The sequence below is a fragment of the Panthera pardus genome, unplaced genomic scaffold (assembly GCF_024362965.1).
Source record: "Panthera pardus isolate Hobbes unplaced genomic scaffold, ASM2436296v1 HiC_scaffold_8, whole genome shotgun sequence".
Classification (NCBI taxonomy): Eukaryota; Metazoa; Chordata; class Mammalia; order Carnivora; family Felidae; genus Panthera; species Panthera pardus.
Window position 1 is genome coordinate 110394006 of NW_026527013.1, and position 19972 is coordinate 110413977.

The 19972-nt window shown below is 37.4% G+C and overlaps 1 protein-coding gene across 1 annotated transcript in view; it reads left to right on the top strand.

Annotated features, from left to right (window-relative positions):
* Positions 1-19972, top strand: part of HDAC9 (histone deacetylase 9) — a 929650-nt gene that overhangs the window by 49409 nt on the left and 860269 nt on the right. The window lies entirely within an intron of this gene.

Here is a 19972-nt window from a genome sequence, read left to right on the forward strand (position 1 = left end):
AAGTAAACTGTATTGTTCCCTTGCTAGTTGCAGTACATCTGACTGAGGTGATTATGGTTTGTTGAAAAGCACTTTTAGGACAGCAGAAAAATTATCTGTTTGAAAAAAGATTCCCCTCCCCCTACATGTAGTGATAAACTTAAAAGTCTTGAACATTTTCTGAGCACGCTGGCTAGGGCTTTAAAATTATCCGAAGAGCCTGCCTTTGATCCCAGGTGCAGGGAGTATGAAAACCCATCAGAGTCCACTGGCAGTGCCCTGCTTCCTGAGATGCTGGTTTGACTGGGCAGGAAATTTTGCTTAGTAAATACTTTAAAACTTTGGTATTCAGAAAGTAACATTATTCAGGGGAGGACTAACATCCCTGAATAAACAGAGTGAATTTTTAATGCGCCAAAGTACTTGTGGTACAGATATTGAGGCACCCTTGTTCATCAAATGAAATGTTAAACTGCTGGGGCATTTGGAGTTTACTCATATTTTCTGATGGGATATCTATAGGGCTCTCAGAGTAGAGGTGGGGCATGGGGTGGGATCAGATCTCATCTTTCACCTTTTTGCATTTTTATATATTCTTTCCTCTCAGTTACTTGTATCATTTATTTATTCCCAAGTTGAAGTAAACACAGTCTTGGTCTTGTTCTCAGATACGATTTTTTAAAATGTTTGGTTTACAGACTTTAAATATAGTGTAAGCAGAGTTTTGAAAGAGAGGGCACTTACTGGATAGGGCCAACAACACCCTATCACTTCACTGAATCATGATTTCCCTATACAAATCCTTGGTTTCTTAATTATCAAATTGATCCTGGTCCTTTGTTGTCTCAAGACTTTTTTCCTAAATCCTAATTGAGTAAAAAGCTCTGTCTGAAGAATTCCCACCTGATGTCTGTGTAGGAGATACTCTTCTGTTGCTGAGAGAAAATGGGGTTAAAGTATGAGGAACCCGTATGTCTCAGGGTCTCCTCCATTTCCCCACCCATTATACAGGACTATGGAAGGGATTAGAAGTATGTACCTTCATTTGGCCTAAAAAAGTAACTTAATTTTACCCCGTGAAACTCTACCCTTAATATATAAGGGGCTTCCAAAATAATCATAAGAGAATAATCCTCAAAGGAGACCATCCACCTTGCCTACTCTTCCTTCCTAGCCACTCCGGCAGTTCTCATTCTTGTCTTTGAGGTTCTTTTCCCTTTTGAAAAACCCATGTTTGAAGATTAAGTGCCCTGGAGTTTTATGAACTGCCTTAACCTGCTACAGAATTTGTTCTATTGTTACTGGGATGAGGTCAACATCACCATGTAGAATTTTGTTGTTTCTCCTTCATCTTGCAGGGGAATTAGTGTTCTTTTAATTTCCCAGCAGTTACTCTGCTTTGAGCAAAAGGCACAACTGGCCATTTGGTTTTGTCCTTTTTGGGACCAGCTCATCTCAGGTCAATCTGATGGCCTCCCAGCTTTCCCTGTCCCCGGCTGCTTATGTCTGGTGGCCCATGGGCTGCAGACTTTTACTTTCCTTGAAGTGGAAGCCAGTTATCTCCCCTCTCAAAGGGTTTGTTAGGTCAAGAGTATTCTGTTTTATGTTTACATCTTGTGATTTCAGCACTTCCTGCCCCAGGTCTGTGGAGTAAACCTATAGCAGTAATCACTGCATGAAACTGGGGGTGGGGGTGGGGCTCTTCCATTAAAATCTTCCATTATGCCAGCAGTGTGTACAGAAGCATTGGATTTAGTTGTTAAGTATTCAGTCCCACCAGGGCCCTTCAGTTCCGCTCTTTGGGTTCTTTAGTTTTTGAACCACTTTAATTTATAGTAACCTTGTGGAAATACTTCCAAAACTCTGCCCTCTCCTGCTTTTTCACCCAAATGTATACCACATGAAGACAGAGAGTGTTTCCTCCTCATCTCTTGTAAACCGGTGTATTCCATGCTGAATGAGTGGATGTCTACAGTGGCATGTTTGCATTTTGTAGCAAATAATAATAATGATTTTTTCCAAAACCTGGAGAAAAAAAAATTCCTCAAAGAAATCAGGAGATGGAGTTAGACTGCTTGTTAAACCCTTACCATACAACTGTCTACATTAAGACAATTTGAAAAAAACTCCATGTATGTGATGTTTGTAGTCAATCTGCTTATGAGCATGGCATGTTATATAAGAGTTCTATTTATTTGCAGGGATGACAGAATCTATTTAAATTACCATGTCAAGATGTTAAGTATGTAAGTAAGATGAGTTGTTGCTATTACCAAAAACAGAAATTAGAGCAACTTAATTAGTTTATAGGTACTTTTATTTTACCTACTAATTTTGTACAGAGTTTGTCTGTTCATGACATTACCTAGTAAGTAGTAGGCATTACACAAAAATTTTGTGGGATGTGGAAGATAACCTCATTAGAAGAAGAAAAAAGCCCAGGTTGACATGAATCGCCTGGTAGTGTCACAATCTTATATTGCTGGTTGTATTTATGACAAAAACCAAAATCTCCAAACCCCTAAATCTATCTACATGGATCATCTAATTTTGATTGTAATGACTTACAGACTCATCCGTGGGAATGACTTTCAGACTCCCATTTTATCTTTCAGACAAAATAACAAAACCAGTTTTTTTTTAAATTTATTTATCTATTTTTGAGAGAGAAACAGAGTGAGCAGGGGAGGGGCAGAGAGAGAGAGGGAGTGAGAATCCCAAGCAGGCTCTGTACCATCAGCATGGATCCCGATGCCGCTGGAACTCATGAACTGTGAGGTCATAACCTGAGCTGAAACCAAGAATTCGACACTTAACCAACTGAGCCATTCAGGAGCCCCTAAAGCCAGTTTTATTGAAAAAAGTTAGAAATAAAACATCTTCTCATTGTGAATAATACATTTTTAAAGAAAAATTGGAAATTAAAAAGAAAGAAAGACTAAAGGAGATTAGATCACTTTAAATACCAGTTCTCAGAGGGCATCATTAACATACTGATGTACATGCTTTTCTTAGTTTGAGAAGTGAAGGCTTCGGAGCTTCTTGATTATTATTACAGATTCCTGATTTCTGTGACTGGGACCTCCTTCTGGTTCACCAATTCAGAAAGCTTGAGGGTCATCTTTGACTTTCTCTTTCCTTCACCTCTTTATCATTTGACCCTATTGGTCCTACTGCCTTGACTATTCCTGTGCTCCATTCTTTGTGGTCCACCCCCCATCCCCATATCCCACCCTCTTGTCATCTCTTCTTCCAAATTCTATAGCAGCTTCTTACCCATTTCTTGCCCCTAGTCCTACCCTCCTCTGCTAAATGCACTATTCTGAGAGTAGCATTTTCTGTTTCTCTAAATGTTAACCTGGTGAGGTCATATTCTTGTTTAAATCTTTTTAGAGGCTTCTACTGCCCTCTTTTCATAATCTGCCCTGATAACTCCCCAGGCCACCCCTTGCATTTCCCCACACCACCTTCTCCTCAGCCATCACCTCAGTTGGCTGGCAGTTCCTAGAATGTTCTTTTTCTTACTTGTGCATTGTTCACCAGTGCTGTTCCCTGTACCTATAATACTTTTCTTCCAACCTTCTTAAAGTCTCAAACCTCCTGAAGTCTAAAAATATGAAACAGAATGGCATTACAGCACTGTGTGTTGATTATAAATACATTTTTTGAATGATATCTTTCTGTACCTTCTCCAGGATTTAACCTTACCATCACCAACTCTGGGAACTCTCCCTATCCGTAAAGACTAAATTTTACTCATTTTGAAATTCCACAGTGGCCAGCACTTAGCCATTGTATGATTTAGGTCAGTAAGAGATACTGAATATACATGAATATGTCTGTTGAAAATTGTTGAAAAGCAATATTTTAGGTAGAGTTTACTTGAAGAGCCAACAGTATATGTGGACTGTCTATTGTATGAGGCACTGTTCTCTGGTTCCTGTGAATTAGATGCACAGCATCTTTACTTTCATGGAGTTTGTAGCCTGGCAGCAGGAGACATACACCAAACAAGAAATAACAAATAAGTAAGATAATGTCACTGGATTGAATTTGAAGTCATAAACCCAGGGTGATATGATGGCACTGAATACAGTAGTATGTTTTTAGACTGACTGAACTGGTAAGGGCTATGCTAGTTCACATATGGCATATGTATGCATATGCTGTATGCCAGGCATCTGCTGGTCATATCCTAGCTTAACATCAATTGGTAGTGGGAGCAGAGCATATTATGGAACTAAAGGTATTAAGGTTAAAGGCTTATTTGGATAAACAGAGGGTATTTAATTAAGATTTGAAGGAACCATGATAGCATTCAAATAATGGAATGGATAAAAAACATGACAAAGAGATTTGGGGCCATAGAAGAATGAATGAAGTAAATCAATAAATAGAACTAACTGAGAGGTGCGTCTTGACTTCATGTGGAGAACATCTTTTACATACTTATAATCTACTCATCAATGGCATGGATTTGGTGAGTTTTTGACAGAGGATATATTCAGGTAGAGGTCATGTGTCTGTCAGAAATGAGTAGGGAATTTCCTCTAAAGGAGAGAAAAGCAGCCAAGATGGTTTCAGAGATCCTATTACATTGAATTTAGGGAACTCGACCTATGTGCTTGAAGAGGAAATGATCCTAGGCAGAGAAGGAAGACCCCTCAGAAGAAGTGGATAAAACAAGAGATGACATTTCTCTGGAGAAGGGACATGGGGAAAATATGTAAGAATGTTGATTTACCAACCCAAATGTCTTCATGCTGAGAAAAGAGAAACAGAAGGGAAAACGATGAAGGAAGGTCTTACAAGGTAGAAGATTCCGTTAAGTGATTCTGGAATGCTATTGGTAGTAATGCTCTGCATAAATGTGAGGCATCGGTTAAAGGAGGAAGCTTTGATTATAAGATGTTACCTGGCTGGAATAGTTCTTAAGTCAGTGTTTCTTACATGATAGTTCTTAGTGTATTAATAACCCAAATAGTATTATATAAATTAAAGTAAACTGAAATAGTATGTTTATCTTTTATTTTAGGCATGGTGATATGGTATGTCTTCATGTTTGATATTCAGAATTGTTGATCAAAGCATGTTATTTGGATTCAGGCTTGGCTTGGTCAGGGAAACAACAAAGGAACATGTTTTTCTTTAAAGCTGTTATTGTTGCCTTTTATGTTGTGGTTGGCATTTTGGCAGGCGCAGGTATTATATTTGTGCTACCCAGAGCTAAAAAGAATTAGTTTTCTCAGGCTGAAAAGAAAGGGATCTTGGCTTTTTAGAGGTTAAATAAGCTTTATATTCATGACAATTGGTTGTAGTGCAATGCTTCTATTTTTACCAATCATATATTTATTATATATTATTCTTAGATTATCCTTTTTATTTTTTTCTTCTAGCAAAAACAATTTAGTGCCAGTGTTTTAAGTAATGAATGCTTCCCAGAGAAAGAGTTAACGTTTTCCAGTTCAGGAGGAAAAGTGGTTAAAGTGGAAAACCCCCTCATTCCTAGTCTTGTCCTAAAATGCAGAATAGTCATTGCCTAATCTTAATGCCCTCAGGGCTTTAGACAGACATTGCCACCTAAAAAAAAGATAAACATAGGAGTTTAAACATGTTTGATAGAAGTGTAAATAAAGGGGAAATATTAAACCACAAAAAAGGAGATTTATATTTTTTCCTAAATACTTGTGTCTCTAGTAAATAAGCTTCTTAATCCTTATTGATGGAGGATTTTGGCAATGATAATTAGAATATTATTTTGTCAGGCAATTTATGTAAACACTGTATTTCTAAATGAACCATCTCACCTTTTTGTATGAAAGGTGATAACATATTTATTATGGTCCATTTCATAAATACCCACTTACAAATAGACCTCTTCACACCTGGGTGTGCCTATTTGGAGACACTCAGAAGAAATCCTCCCAATGTGAATTACTTCTTGACTTTCAGAAGTAAGATGAAATTGCTTAAAATAAAAAGAAAAATAAAAATCTGCTTATTTCAGTGTACATTTGGAAGGTTACAAAAATTAGGTCAAATATTGATGTTTGCTTTTTGGTATTTTTGTCTTTTAATTGGTAAGTTAATAGGGATATTTCCTTGGGTGAGATCATTTTCTGTGAACTTGGGAAGAATTGGTTTGCCTGTTTGCCAGTGGACATGTGGAAAATACATCACTGAAGCATATGTTGTTTATTTTTTTATTATGAAATATTTCAGTAATACAGAAAAGTATGAACAATAAACTTAATAGTTATCTACACATATGCCCCTGTCAGATCTCTGTATTTTGTGCTATTCCCCTCAGGACTTTTTGTTTTAATAAGTAAAGTGTTTGAGATGTACTTGAAATACTGTTAATTTCATTCACTCGAAGGTAGCCACTATCCTGGGTATGGTGTTTATCATTCCTATTCATTTATTTATTCTTTAGCTATAATATATTTATCCACAAATATTGCCGTATCATTTTATATGTTCTTGAACCTCATATAAATGGTATATTATACAAATAATGCTTTAGCTTATTATTTCACTAATTTACAATAAGCTTTGAAACGTATCTGTGTTGATATGTATATCTAGAGGTCCTTTATATTAATTACTATAGAGTATTCTTTTTTATATTAGCATTTATTCATTTTCCTGTTGATGAACATTTAGATTGTTTTCAAATTTCTGTTCTAAATAATCTTGCTGTGAACATTCTTGTGCAAGCAGTCACATGGGAGAATTTCCCTAGGAGAATAATTGATGGGTCATTTATTAGTTTCCTATTGCTGCTGAAACAAATTACCAAAACCTGGTGTTTTCAAACAACACAAATTTATTATCTTATAGTTATAGAGATTAGAAGTCTGACACAAGTCTCAGTGGGCTAAAATGCAGGTGTTGGCAAAGCTGTGTTTCTTATGGCACCTCTAGGGGAGAATCCGTTTCTTGCTTTCACAGTTTTCAGAAAGTGCTCATTTTCTTTGGATTATGGCCTCTTTGCTCTGTCTTCAAAGCCAGCATTGCTGCATCTATTATTCCATAGTCACATCTCCATCTGACTCTCTTCTGCCTTTGTCTTCCACTTTAAAACACTTGTGAATACATTGGGCCCCCCTGAATAATCAGGATAATCTCCCTACATTAAGGTTATTTTATTAGTAAACTAAATTCTTCTGTAATCTTCATCACCCCCTTTGCTATGTAAGGTAACATATTCACAGGTTCTGAGAATTAGGTCATGAACATCTTTGGGGTATCATTATTTTGCCTACTACAGGTCATGGAGTGCTATAAATCTCCCTTAGGATAAATAGTTTTAAGTTTCTATTCTAAGTGGTGTGTGCTTAGAATATTCTCTCTTAAAGTGTAGGAGAATTTCAGTTGTTCCATATCCTTGCCAACACTAGGATTATGCGATTTAAAAATGATATCCAATCTTACGGGTGTGATTGGTATCTCATTGAGCATCTTTTCATGTAATCATTGGCTGCCGAAATTCTCCTTTCAGTTTGTTGCCCATTCCTTTCCTTTTCCTATCCTAAATTGTTCTTTTTTTTGTTTTGTTTTGGTTTCTTACTGATTCATGGATGTTCTTAAAATATTCCTGTTCCTAATTCTTTGTTGGTTATTTGCATTGCAATATTTTTTCCTCAGTGTGATTTATCTTTACACTTTTTGAGAGTTTCTTTGATTGCACAAGTTTTTTAATTTCAAAGTTGACAAATTCTGGCTCATTGAAGAAATAATATCCTATTTGAAGTCATGAAGATATTCCTTTTTATTTTGTTAAATGTGTAACAGTGTAAGTTGTTTATTTTAATATATTTTTTTGTCTCTAGCTGTATATGTTTCTGTGTTTGTGACATGTAGCAACACAAGTCTGATTTATTGGGTTGGCTCAGTTTTATATAGGCTGTAACTTAGAACTATATAATTTAAAGGTTGATGATTTTATGAAATGTTATTGCTAGGAAGAACTTCAGAGGTGATCTAGTTTAAAACTGAGGCCCAGAGAGACGGGGAGCAGCAATTCTAGAACTACTTATATTGATGTGGTGAACTACATAGATACTGCATTATATTATCTTCATGGCTGAGGAGTCTGCCTGACCTTGAAGACACGTTTTATACTATTGGTAGATAACTTAACTCTTGGATTGAGTAAAATAATGCACACTGATTTACATCCAAGAAAATAAAACAACATTTACAGAGTAGAGATTTTCATGAGATGGTAGTAAATTATTTTGTTTGAACTTACCAGGGGGAAAAAGTATCTGAAGGAAGGAGTTGTTGATTCCTGTGACTGTAATGCTTATTCAACCTTCAGTGATGAGTGCATGATTATAAAAATAACTAGACATCAGTTTTGTTGAGAATAGCCTATTTCCTCTAGAGTACATATTTTCTTTTGGAAAAATTCTGTCACAAACATGCCTTTACTGTGGACCAGGTTCCAAAAGGGAGACTGCCTTTAACAAAGTCTCTCACTTCTCTATCTAGGTACTCACCCACAGCACTACCTGTACCACACACACTGTCCCTTCTCCGGTTCACTGAACATATTTATTTTCTCAATATTATTCAATTCACAGACTCTTTAAGCTCAGGGATAAAATTAAGTGCATTTCTGATGCCCAAAATAAGCATCTCAAGAATTTTTCAGTATTTTTTTTCTTAAAGGAGTGTTGCAGAGGAACTTAAGAGTGAGTGACAGTTGACAGAAGATGTGGTTGCCCAGCAACTGGCAATTTAAGTAACTAGGAGCTGATATGATTTACCAACCTGATAAACAGCAAGGACTTTAATACAATCTTAAGGACTGCTACAGATGTTGCATTGAACTATTTATATGTGTTGATCTGTCTCAGTCTATTTTAATGTGTGTGTGTGTGTGTGTGTGTGTGTGTGTGTGTGTGTGTGTATGAATATTTTTTCCTGCAGAACGGGAATATGAAAGCAAAGACTGTATCTCTTCCCCTATGTGACATTAATACAAGTTGCCTGCAGTAAAATGAGTTGGTTTAGCTACCCTTTGTTTTTATGCAGATACTCAGTTTCAAAGGATGCTTTCTCACTGAGAGGAAATAAATGTCCTTTGGATTGAGTTCTGGGTTTGTTTTGAGTTCTGAGATTGTATTTATATTCTCAATAATTGTTGTTACCTTATTTTTGCAAGTTTTATAATTTGAATCTTTTCTCCACTTTTTGAAACAGAGTAGGAATTGCTCTTTATTCTTCATAAGATAATGAGGTTTAATAAGATTTGCTCAGAGTGAGTTGGCTTCATTCATTAGTGTGTTTTACTAATGGGATCAATCTCTTTTTTTTTTTTTTTTTTTTTTTTTTTAACGTTTATTTATTTTTGAGACAGAGAGAGACAGAGCATGAACGGGGGAGGGTCAGAGAGAGGGAGACACAGAATCTGAAACAGGCTCCAGGCTCTGAGCTGTCAGCACAGAGCCCGACGCGGGGCTCGAACTCACGGACCGTGAGATCATGACCTGAGCCGAAGTCGGCCGCTTAACCGACTGAGCCACCCAGGCGCCCCTGGGATCAATCTCTTGATCCTGTTATGAGCCAGTTAGCTTCCTTGGAGCAGTTGAATTTTCAGCTTTGCTAAAAAGGCTGCCTTCCTGACCCTCAGCAGACATCTTACATGGTTCTTCTAAGAGATGTTAGAAAAGCTGCAGCCCATCAGTAATAATATAGTAATCCAGAGTACCTCCTCCTGGCAAGAGTTAGTACTATCATTTTGTATATAAAGAACATGGTATACTTGAGAAGCAGTCTGTATAAATTTGTCCTCTTTTGGGGGAAATGGAATATGCTTCATAAAACAAACTACCAACATCCTGTTACTAGCATAGAGCTTGAGATAACTTTGAGGATAATTTTATTGTATTTTTTAATTTTTTTAATTTTTTAAAATTTACATCCAAATTAGTTAGCATTTAGTGTAGTAATGATTTCAGGAGTAGAATCCAGTGATTTATCCCCTACGTATAACAGTGCTCATCTCAACAAGTGTCCTTCTTAATGCCCCTTGCCCATATAGCCCATCCCTCACCGAAAACCCCTCCAGGAACCCTCAGTTTGTTCTCTGTATTTAAGAGTAACTTTGAGGATAATTTTAACACTGAAACTATTTTATGGTAGGGGACTACAAAAATAGATCATTTTAATCATGAAGTAGTTGAAGGACACAGCAAGGTAATTTAAAAATTGTTTCTTGAAGCTATTTACAATTCACTGAGGTTAGGACTTAGGGAACTTCCTGGAAAGGAGGACATTTTTGCCAACTATGCATGTTTGTGTAATACTCAATATCCTAAAGCTGCATGCCAGCTCTTCCATGGTACCTTCTCCCCTCTACCTCTGAGTGCAGTGAAAGCTTCCTTCAAATCCCTGTAGCCCTTGTGCTGTCCTATTCTTTTTAAGATATGATATCTATTAGGGGTGCAGTGTTTCACAATTCCAGAGGCAGTTTGCAACACAGAGGCCCTGACTGTCATAATGATATCTCACATTTGTTGAGCACTGCGCTAAATATTTTAAATATATTGTTGTTTGTCCTAGTTTTACAAATAGATATTAGAGTCAACAACTTACCGGTGAGCAAACTGAAGGTCAGAGTGGTAAAATAATTTGCCTGTGAGAATATAATAAGAAAATCAGAGAGGTGTAATTTACAATAAGGTCTGTCAGACTTTAAGTGTGTTTTTCACTGTTTCTCTCTCTCTCTCTCTCTCTCTCTCTCTCTCTCTCTCTCTCTCTCTCTCTGTGTGTGTGTGTGTGTGTGTGTGTGTGTGTTTTGTTATTTTGTTTCTTAATTGTACATATATATTCAGTGGTTCTCATATTTTAGCTCAGTTAAGAATTATTGTGGAAGCTTGTTAAAAACACTGTTTCTGGGCCTTTGTCCCAAAGATTTGAATCTAGGAGGTTCTTAGATGAGTGCCAAGTATCTGAATTTCAGAACAGTCCTTGGATCACGCTATGAGAGATCCTTCACACTATGAGTGAAATCTGCATGGCAGGGGCCATCTGAGCTACCTTCGCAGCTCATTCTTAGTGAGCACTCCAAGTACATGTTACACTCAAGCATGGTTAAAACTGTTGCTTTTATGCTACATATAACCCACAAAAGGTTCCATAGCATGAACCTGGGTTGACTTAGCGGAACATAATTATGAAGTTTGTGTCAGTTAGAAAAGTCAGTAATAGGGGCGCCTGGGTGGCTCAGTCAGTTGAGCATCTGACTTTGGCTCAGGTCATGATCTCATGGTTTGTGGGTGCGAGCCCCGCGTCGGGTTCTTTGCTAACAGCTTAGAGCCTGAAGCCTGCTTCAGATTCTGTGTCTCCTTCTCTCTCTTTCCCTCCCCCACTTGTGCTCTGTCTCTGTCTCTCAGAAATAAATAAATGAAAAAAAAATTAAAAACAAAAAGAAAAGTCAGTAATAATTGGTAGGGTAAAGTTAAGAACAAGATAGTTGATATGATGTATTTCTTACATATCAGTGTATTCTAGAAATTGAGGGGTATCCTAAGATATCAGTGTGTGTTCAAAGGAAGCCTCTGTAGAGAAAGAAAAAGCATAGGCAAGAAAGGAACCGGAGAGGGATGGAATTGAGATAAATCTTAGGTATAAACTATAGTTCTTTGTAAGAAGATAAGAAGGAGTTAAAGATGGAAGATGGGAGGTTGGCTCAACTCATTACTTAAGGAGAGTTTTTTTTTTATTTTGTTAAATGTTTTTATTTTTGAGAGAGAGAGAGCAATAGAAAGAGACAGAACATGAGTCGGGAAGGGACAGAGGGAGAGGGAGACACAGAATCCGAAGCAGGCTCCATGCTCTGAGTTGTCAGCACAGAATCCAATGTGGGGCTTGGACTCGTAAACCATGAGATCATGACCTAAGCAGAAGTCAGGCACTTAAGGGACTGAGCCACCCAGGTGCCCCAAGGGGAGTTCTTCAGAAAGGGATTAATGAAGTGAATGACCTGTTCAACTGGAAGAGATTCCAGAAAAGGCTAGTGGAAAAGTGGGTCAAAAATGTCCATCAATGGATGAATGGAGAAAGAACATGTGGCATATATATGTGTGTGTATACATATGTATATATATACATATGTATACACACACATACATACACAATGGAGTATTATTTGGCAATCAAAAAGAATGAAATCTTGCCATTTGCAACCACGTGGATGGAACTAGAGGGTATTATGCTAAGCAAAATAAGTCAGTCAGAGAAAGACAAAAATCATATGACTTCACTCACATGAGGACTTTAAGACACAGAACAGATGAACACAAGGGAAAGGAAGCAAACAATATATAAGCAGGGAGGGGGGCAAAACATAAGAGACTCTTTTTTAAAAAAATTTTTTTAATGTTTTATTTATTTTTGAGACAGAGAGAGACAGAGCATGAACAACAGAGGGTCAGAGAGAGAGGGAGACACAGAATCCGAAGCAGGCTCCAGGCTCTGAGCTGTCAGCACAGAGCCCGACACGGAGCTCGAACTCATGGACTGTGAGATCATGACCTGAGCCGAAGTTGGCCGCTTAACTGACTGAGCCACCCAGGCGCCCCCATAAGAGACTCTTAAATATGGAGAACAAACAGAGGGTTCCTGGAGGGGTTGTTGGGGGGGGGGCGATGGGCTAAATGGGTAAGGGGCATTAAGGAATCTACTCCTGAAATCGTTGCACTATATGCTAACCAACTTGGATGTAAATTTAAAAAAAGTGGGTCAAATATAGAGAAATGAGTAAAAAGAAGCAGTGACAACATGGTTCTTGACTGGGGATGGAGCCCATGTACCTGCTGTCTTTTGGCAGCTGCCCTCATGGCTCATGGCTCATTGTTTCCCTTCTTTACCATGTGGGAACTCTGCTGTTGTCATTTCTTCCCCTCAGGTGCATGTCTGTCCATGTCTGGAGATATGTCTTGGGTGGCTTAAAATAGAACTGACCACTTTCAGTAGAGCAGTTAGTAAAATGGTTAGTAAATTCCTCCTCATAATAAGAGGAGAGGCCTTAGAGTCTACTGAAATTCCCAAGGTGCTCTGTTAAGACAATACAAAAGTTCTTTATAGAAAGATTTATACAGTGCTCGGGGAATACAGTTCCTGTTTCTTTTCAAATTTCTGCAAAATGATAATTGTTTCTAACTTACTGGATTTGATATTCTTTTGCTTTCCTTTCCATCAATACCTAAGAAGTGATTAAAAAAAATATTAGCAACATCAGTCAGTAAAAGATTAGGGTAAAGTATAGTCACAAGCAAATATTGGCACATTGTATTTCCATAGAATACACATTTGCCTTCTAAAAGGAAGAAGCAAAGAAAGGAGAAAGCTTTAGTAATTAGATCCCTGTTGTAGCCCTAGTGGAGTGAGAAAGATTAATAGCTGTGGCATAGAACTTGTTCCAGGTGAGAGGCACTGTGTATCACAGTTTCCTCCTGGGATGGAACTTGGCCTGAAGTAAAACACAATTTCTATACTAATAATGATACTAATAGTCAACATTTTTGTGCACTTTCTCCTTACCGATTACTTTACATTTATTTTTTCCAAGCCTCACAACGACCTGGTGAGTTAAGTAATTCATGTGTAAGCATCTGAGGTTCAGAGAGGTTAATTGACTTCCATAGCACCCAGCTAGTGAGACATTTCACATGGGCAATTTGCTGCATGAAGGGATTATCAGATCTTCAAGAGGTACATAGCAGCATTAAAGAAATCACAGACATTTTTAAAAAATGTATTCAATACTGAAGTTTGGAAAAGAGAACTATGTCAATCTAAATTGCAGCAATGGATAAAGGTCTTTTGTATTTGGCCAGCTGATCATAACCCGTGCCTCCACACTAGCAAGGGAGTAGACCGGGAGCCAGGTTCTTTTAAGCATGCTTGATCGGGCAGTTTTCTGCAGGGAAGGTTATAGTGTAAGAGTTACAAAGCCCTCCTGCTGCACAGGTATCAGAGGTTGTCTGTTACAAGTTCCTTCACTTCGACTATTACTTCCTTTTCACAATTCTATTTTGGACTTCTGTCTCGTGTGTATTTACAGGTAGACAAAGCTTTTTTTTCTAAGAACCCCTTTGCCATGACTGAAAAGGAGCCTTGTATGTCCTGCAGTTTCTGGGTATTGTGATTCTAGTTTTAAACTCAAACTGATGATAATGGCGGCTGTGACTCCCTATTCCCTATTGTCCAAGGAGGGAAGTTTCAGGTAGGGGCTTTCAAAGATGATTCAATAAAAATCAGTGCAGTAAGAGTTTTTGATAAAATGTTCTTTGTTATCTATCAGAAGCCATTTAAGATATGACTTGGGTACTGGCGTTCCTGGGGCTAAGCCCAATGTTGTAAAAAACAAGACTTACTAAGAAAAGGTCTGTTTTATTAGTGCAGGTACTGTGGTTGGCAGAACTTCTTCTTATGAAATGAAATAACCAGCAGACCATTCCTGATTGTGTTGTATATTTTTAGATGTTACCATTGAATTATATTTATAGTATAGACTACTGAATTCCGTCTTAAATATGCAAAATACATGCATAACAACTAACCTCCCAAGCTGCGTTCCCTGCTCTGTGTTACACCTACATTGTAGCCTGTACTTAAATGGCTCTCCTAAAAGTCTTATAATGGAGCTTATTATTTGCTTTTAAAATGTAAGCACAGAGACTGCATGTGAGATGTGTGGCCCTCTGGGTGACACGTTCTGTTCTTAGCTGTACTCAAAGGTGAAGTCAGCAAACATCTGGCAAGCAGACAGGGAGTGAAACCAATAGTCTTGTGTAGGTAACTGCCCAGAGACTAGAATGAGCCAAAAGGAGTCGATGTGCCAGTCTTTATGAATGTGTTTGATAATTTGGAGCACCAGATGTCTGCTGTGGTATTAGGTGAAGTTAAATAACTGGCTGTATCTTTAGTGTGGCTCTTGTTGTGTCCATCAGTTTTCCAGTCCCCAGAGTCCCTGGGGTCCTGTTGCTTAAGACAACTTTTAAGTATTGTCAGGAGCCTTATTTGCACAGTCCTGCTTCTGTTGTTAAAATTGAAGGGGAACAAGTATCCTTAAATCTGTATCGCATTCTCTTGTGTCTTGATGAATAGTGGTTCGATGATTTTGATGTAATGGTGAAGTTATAAAACTTGTCGAATAAAGAAATGGACTTCCTCCAGTGGAGAAAAAGCTGGGCTAATAAGGTGAGAAGCTGAACCATTTTAGTGATCTGGGAAATCACTTCATATGATAAGCCCTAGAAAATGACAGTATCTTGGATAACATAATTCACAGGCAAATTTGGTTTTGGGTGAATGGTGTTTTCCCCTGATCCGTGAAGGCATCCACCCCCTCTGGGTCTGCTCTTCTTAGATGGTGGCCCATCTAAGTGGAGAGTATTTTCTTTTTTTTGACCCAAATCAAAGGACTATGTTCTAGTCCTTCAGAACTCTATAATAAAACATTGGATAAATGATTCCGCAGCCAAATCGGGCAACTGCAGATTCATTAGTTCAGCCCTTCCCCTTTGTTAACTCATCTATCAAGAATTTATCATGTGCCTGCATGTTCCAGGTACTGTACTAGGTGTAGGCATTACTGAGATGAATACAGTATAATCCCTGAACTGAGGAACATAGTCTTATGGTGGATAAAAGTACTTCACTAACATGAGAGGCATTATTATTATCTAGCACAAGGGGTGTTATTACAGGTACAAGATACAGTGGGAAAGGATATAGATGGGGAAGCTGACCTTTTGCTTGGAGTGGCTGGTTAAGCGTTCTCATTGAAGATGGTCTTAAAGAATTTGAGCTGGAAGGTAGTGAAGATATGATAGTAATCTTTGTAGAAAGAAGTACAAAGGCATGGAAATATGAATATGAATAATACTATACAGGAATAATCAGGACCCACAGTCTGCTGATGTGCATTAGTACAGCCATACAGGTAGTGTTCATTTTGATTATTTGGTGCCTGTGCCTCTGCAGTAGTTAACAACGTGGAACATCACCCTAGGAATAATGACAGATTGTGTGGAACCATAGGATTGTGTGAGGAAAAGAAGGAGAGAAAATGAGGTGGGAAGAAATGAATTATGAAGGAACTTGAATACCAACTAAAGAGTGTGCTGGTCGCCAAATTTTATTTGCTCACTCACTTATTCATTCAGACATTCCCTAGAGGCAGGGATACCAGATAGAAGGTCAGATAAAGAATCTAATTAAGATGAATGATTACTTGGGCCAAGGCAGCACTCATTGAAATGTAAAGGAGGGCCCAGATATGAAAGATATTTTTAAGACATTAGTGTACTGGCTTTGGTGACTATCTGTGGGAAATGCAAGAATCAGAGAAGTGGAAATATAATCTGAGCTTTCCAAACTGGTAATGGAGTATCTTGTATGTAATCAATAAGAGTTTGTTGAATTGAATAGAATGTTAAGAGTAATTTTCTAGTGTTTTCCTCTAAATATAAAATCGTGGTAGAATTTCATGTTATTCTAAGGCATAAGAGAGAGAGACTATGGGCTTGATGATACTCAGTGCGCTGGCACAGTAGGCTTATTTCACCAGTAAACTCTCTTCAAGTGGATGTTATGAATTGAGTCAGCTCATGGTGCCTACTCTATAGAGGATTAGTGGCTAACAGCTCCACCTAAGAAGAGAAGGACTGCAGATGAGTGTGAATGTCTTTGTAGACTGAGCTGTGCATTACAACATGCCCTAAGTCTGGGAAAGATATTTTAGAGACACATAGTTTTTGTTAGCTACATAACAACTGAAGGATTGTTTTCTTGGTGGCACATTGTCTAAGATAATAGCAATTGTCCACAAGGAAAAAACTGTAATAAAAGGTCAGACTATAGTTAAAAAACCAAGAAAGGTTGTGGTAGGACCATGAAGTCCAAGTCTAAGGAAATGAAAGCTTATAGTGTGAGAATTCATGTAGACAGACATTCATTCCAACTTTTTGATTTATTTTATTGTTTTTGTTTGTTTTTGTTTGTTTTGTTTTTTGTTTTTTGGGGTTTTTTTTTGGGTTTTTTTGGTGACTGAATTCAGTCTGTTCAATGGCTAGATAGGTTCTTTAGTAAGGGAGACCTGTTAATTAATGAGCCATTACTGAAACTGTAATGACTAGGTAGACACAGTCTTGATATTTAACCAGCTCTGCTCGAAGGGTCTATAATTCATTGTGATGCTACAGAGAACACTGGGCTAGCAGTCAGAAGACCAGTTCTTCCATTTTACCACCTACATGTCTGTGAACAAATCTCTGAAATTCTCTAAGCCTCAAATTCCTCATCTGTAAAATGGGAATAATAATGGCTTATCAGTGTACTCCAAAGAGCTGTTGTGAAGATCAGAGGAGATAATCCTTGTGCAAATTCTTTATGTCCTGTAAAGTCCTGGTGACTTGCCATGCTATTACTGTAGAACATGTCATACAGGTAGAATGGCTAAAGGACCTGTGGAAACAACCCTACAATGATGCTAATGAGAGCAGTGTGGCATGGGGTGATATAATGTGTTAGTGCCCTTCTTTCCCTGGCTGCATGGGCAAGCTGAGACATTGCAAGATATCACCCCCTTGGACTGTTGCACTATGCTTGTGCTATGTCCCACGATATCATAGCAATAACTGACTTGTAGGCAGCTGATCAACCTGCAGTCAGAGGTGGTCTTTTGGAAGCAAGACTCCCAGTGCCTTATTGTGGATTCACAGAGCTCAAAGAATATATTCAGGAAAAAAAAAATAACCATTCTTGGATCTCAATAGGTAAAAGATTCATAGCAGCAATTTTACTCTTGTTGTGCTTGTGTTTATATCCTTAAATGTGCACATATGTATTTTTATAGCATGAACAAATTAATGTGCAAATTAGTTGAAACTATTAATTGAAAACAAATATATTTCTATATCTGCTTGGATAATCTGTACACACAATCAGCATTACTTGCTTTCTTTTTCTTTTTTTCATTTATCAACCCACTTGAAGGCCAGTTTCCTATTATTTCTACATTAGGCTTATTTGTAAGAATGACTAATGTACTAGGGGAAAATGTTCCCATTCTAAGAAAACAGTCTGTTTCTCTGGAGCTCATTTGGATAAAGAAGTGTAGGGAGATTTAAGAATAAATTGCCCATTCTCATTGACCGGTGTTCCCTCGCTGACCACCCCTCTTTCTTTTCTAAGTAGCTAAAAACTGTCTTTTGTAAAAGGTTTATTTGCTTATCTTTGAGAGAGATAGCACTTGAGCATGAGTGGGAGAGTGGCAGAGAGAGGGAGAGAGAGAATCCCAAGCAGGCTCCACACTGTCAGTGCAGAACCTGACATGGAACTCCATCCCACGAACCGCGAGATCGTGACCTGGGCTGAAACCAAGAGTCGTGAGCTTAACCTACTGGATCACCCAGGCACCTCTGACTTAATTTGTGTAAAATTCTGTATCAATTTTGTCCCTATAATGTGTGAATACAGTTGCTAATCTGTCGACTTTGTTGGCCATGAGGAAAGAGAAATTTATGTAGCTGATGATGCACATGTGTATGCACATGCACACACATACACACAAGATGCATGTATGTGTAGAGGATCGATACCCCTGAAACATTTTAGGAGAGATTTTGATGTGCCCACAGTTCAGTTATGCAGCTATACTGTCATGATAATTTTGGTGTAATGCAATAAATGGGAACTAGGATGTATCAACATGGAATTGCACGTTAATTTTCTTTATGCAGCATTCAGATAATAAGGCTTTAATAATATTAGAAGGATATGTCATGTTTACATGTTTAGGCATAAAAGGCTGAATGGCAGAGTGAGTAGATTACATTTTAAAAAGTTATTTACTGATATTTTAGAAGCCACATTCATATTTCCATCTGAGATTTATTTTGCAAGTCAGGTCTAGAGCTATGAAGTCAAAACCCAACAATTATGTACGTAGCCATGAATCAGCATGTCATGGACATTTGTTATGTATGTTTTGTGGAAATAAATGGCAGGTGTGTGGAAATAGAAATAACTTTCTCATTTTAGATTTGGGGATAAGTAGTAAAACTTTGGCTTTGGTATTATCACAATTAAAATTTTGGACATTATTGGCTAAATTTAGTTGTATTTGTACATATACAAGTATTTGAACAAAGTAACATAGATTAAAAAGAAGTGTTTTTTTTTTTTTTTTTTTTTAACACAGAGTAACTCTGCCACTGATGGAAGACACATTTCAGTACTGTCTCCCTCCATACTCTTAAGGTTTCCTGGTTGTTGCTTTTTGTTATTCCTAATTTAAAATCAAATTGTACATTGGGAAGCCAGAATGTATCAAGAGCATTTATGAAATGTTTCATACTGCATTGTGAAAAAGTATAACTGCCAAAATCCTCAACATTCACATTCATTAATTTTAGTGTATAAATTCAAATCTCACTCAACTTTGTTTTTGCTTTTGCTTTATTACCTTTTAAATATGAAGTAGATGATATCTCATTTTTCTCACTCATAAAGAGAGGGGAGAGTTACAAGTACCTATTAGCATGGTTAATGTGAAAGTGATATTAAATACGATGATAGGTTTAAAAGTACACTGTAACTATAAAGAACTATGCACATGGTGTTATTACTTTAAAATATGACATTGACATCTTTTCATTTAGAAGCCAACGTCAACATGTCTCTGCTGATAGAGAAATCAAAAGAGTTTTCTACTTTTCATTTTTCATTTTTTGTAGAAATATTGCTTTCTCATCAACATGGAAATTAAGATTCTTAAAACAATGCTAATAAAATAAGCACATCAGCATAATTTTTAAAGAAGATTTATGAAACTATATGTTATATTGTTACATGTATGTAGCACCAAAGATATGATGAGAAGTAACCAGCTGGACTGATAACTCTCCGCTGTTTTAGTAACTAGCCTATTTCTATGTAGAGACCATTGAAACTACTATAGGTGTTCTTG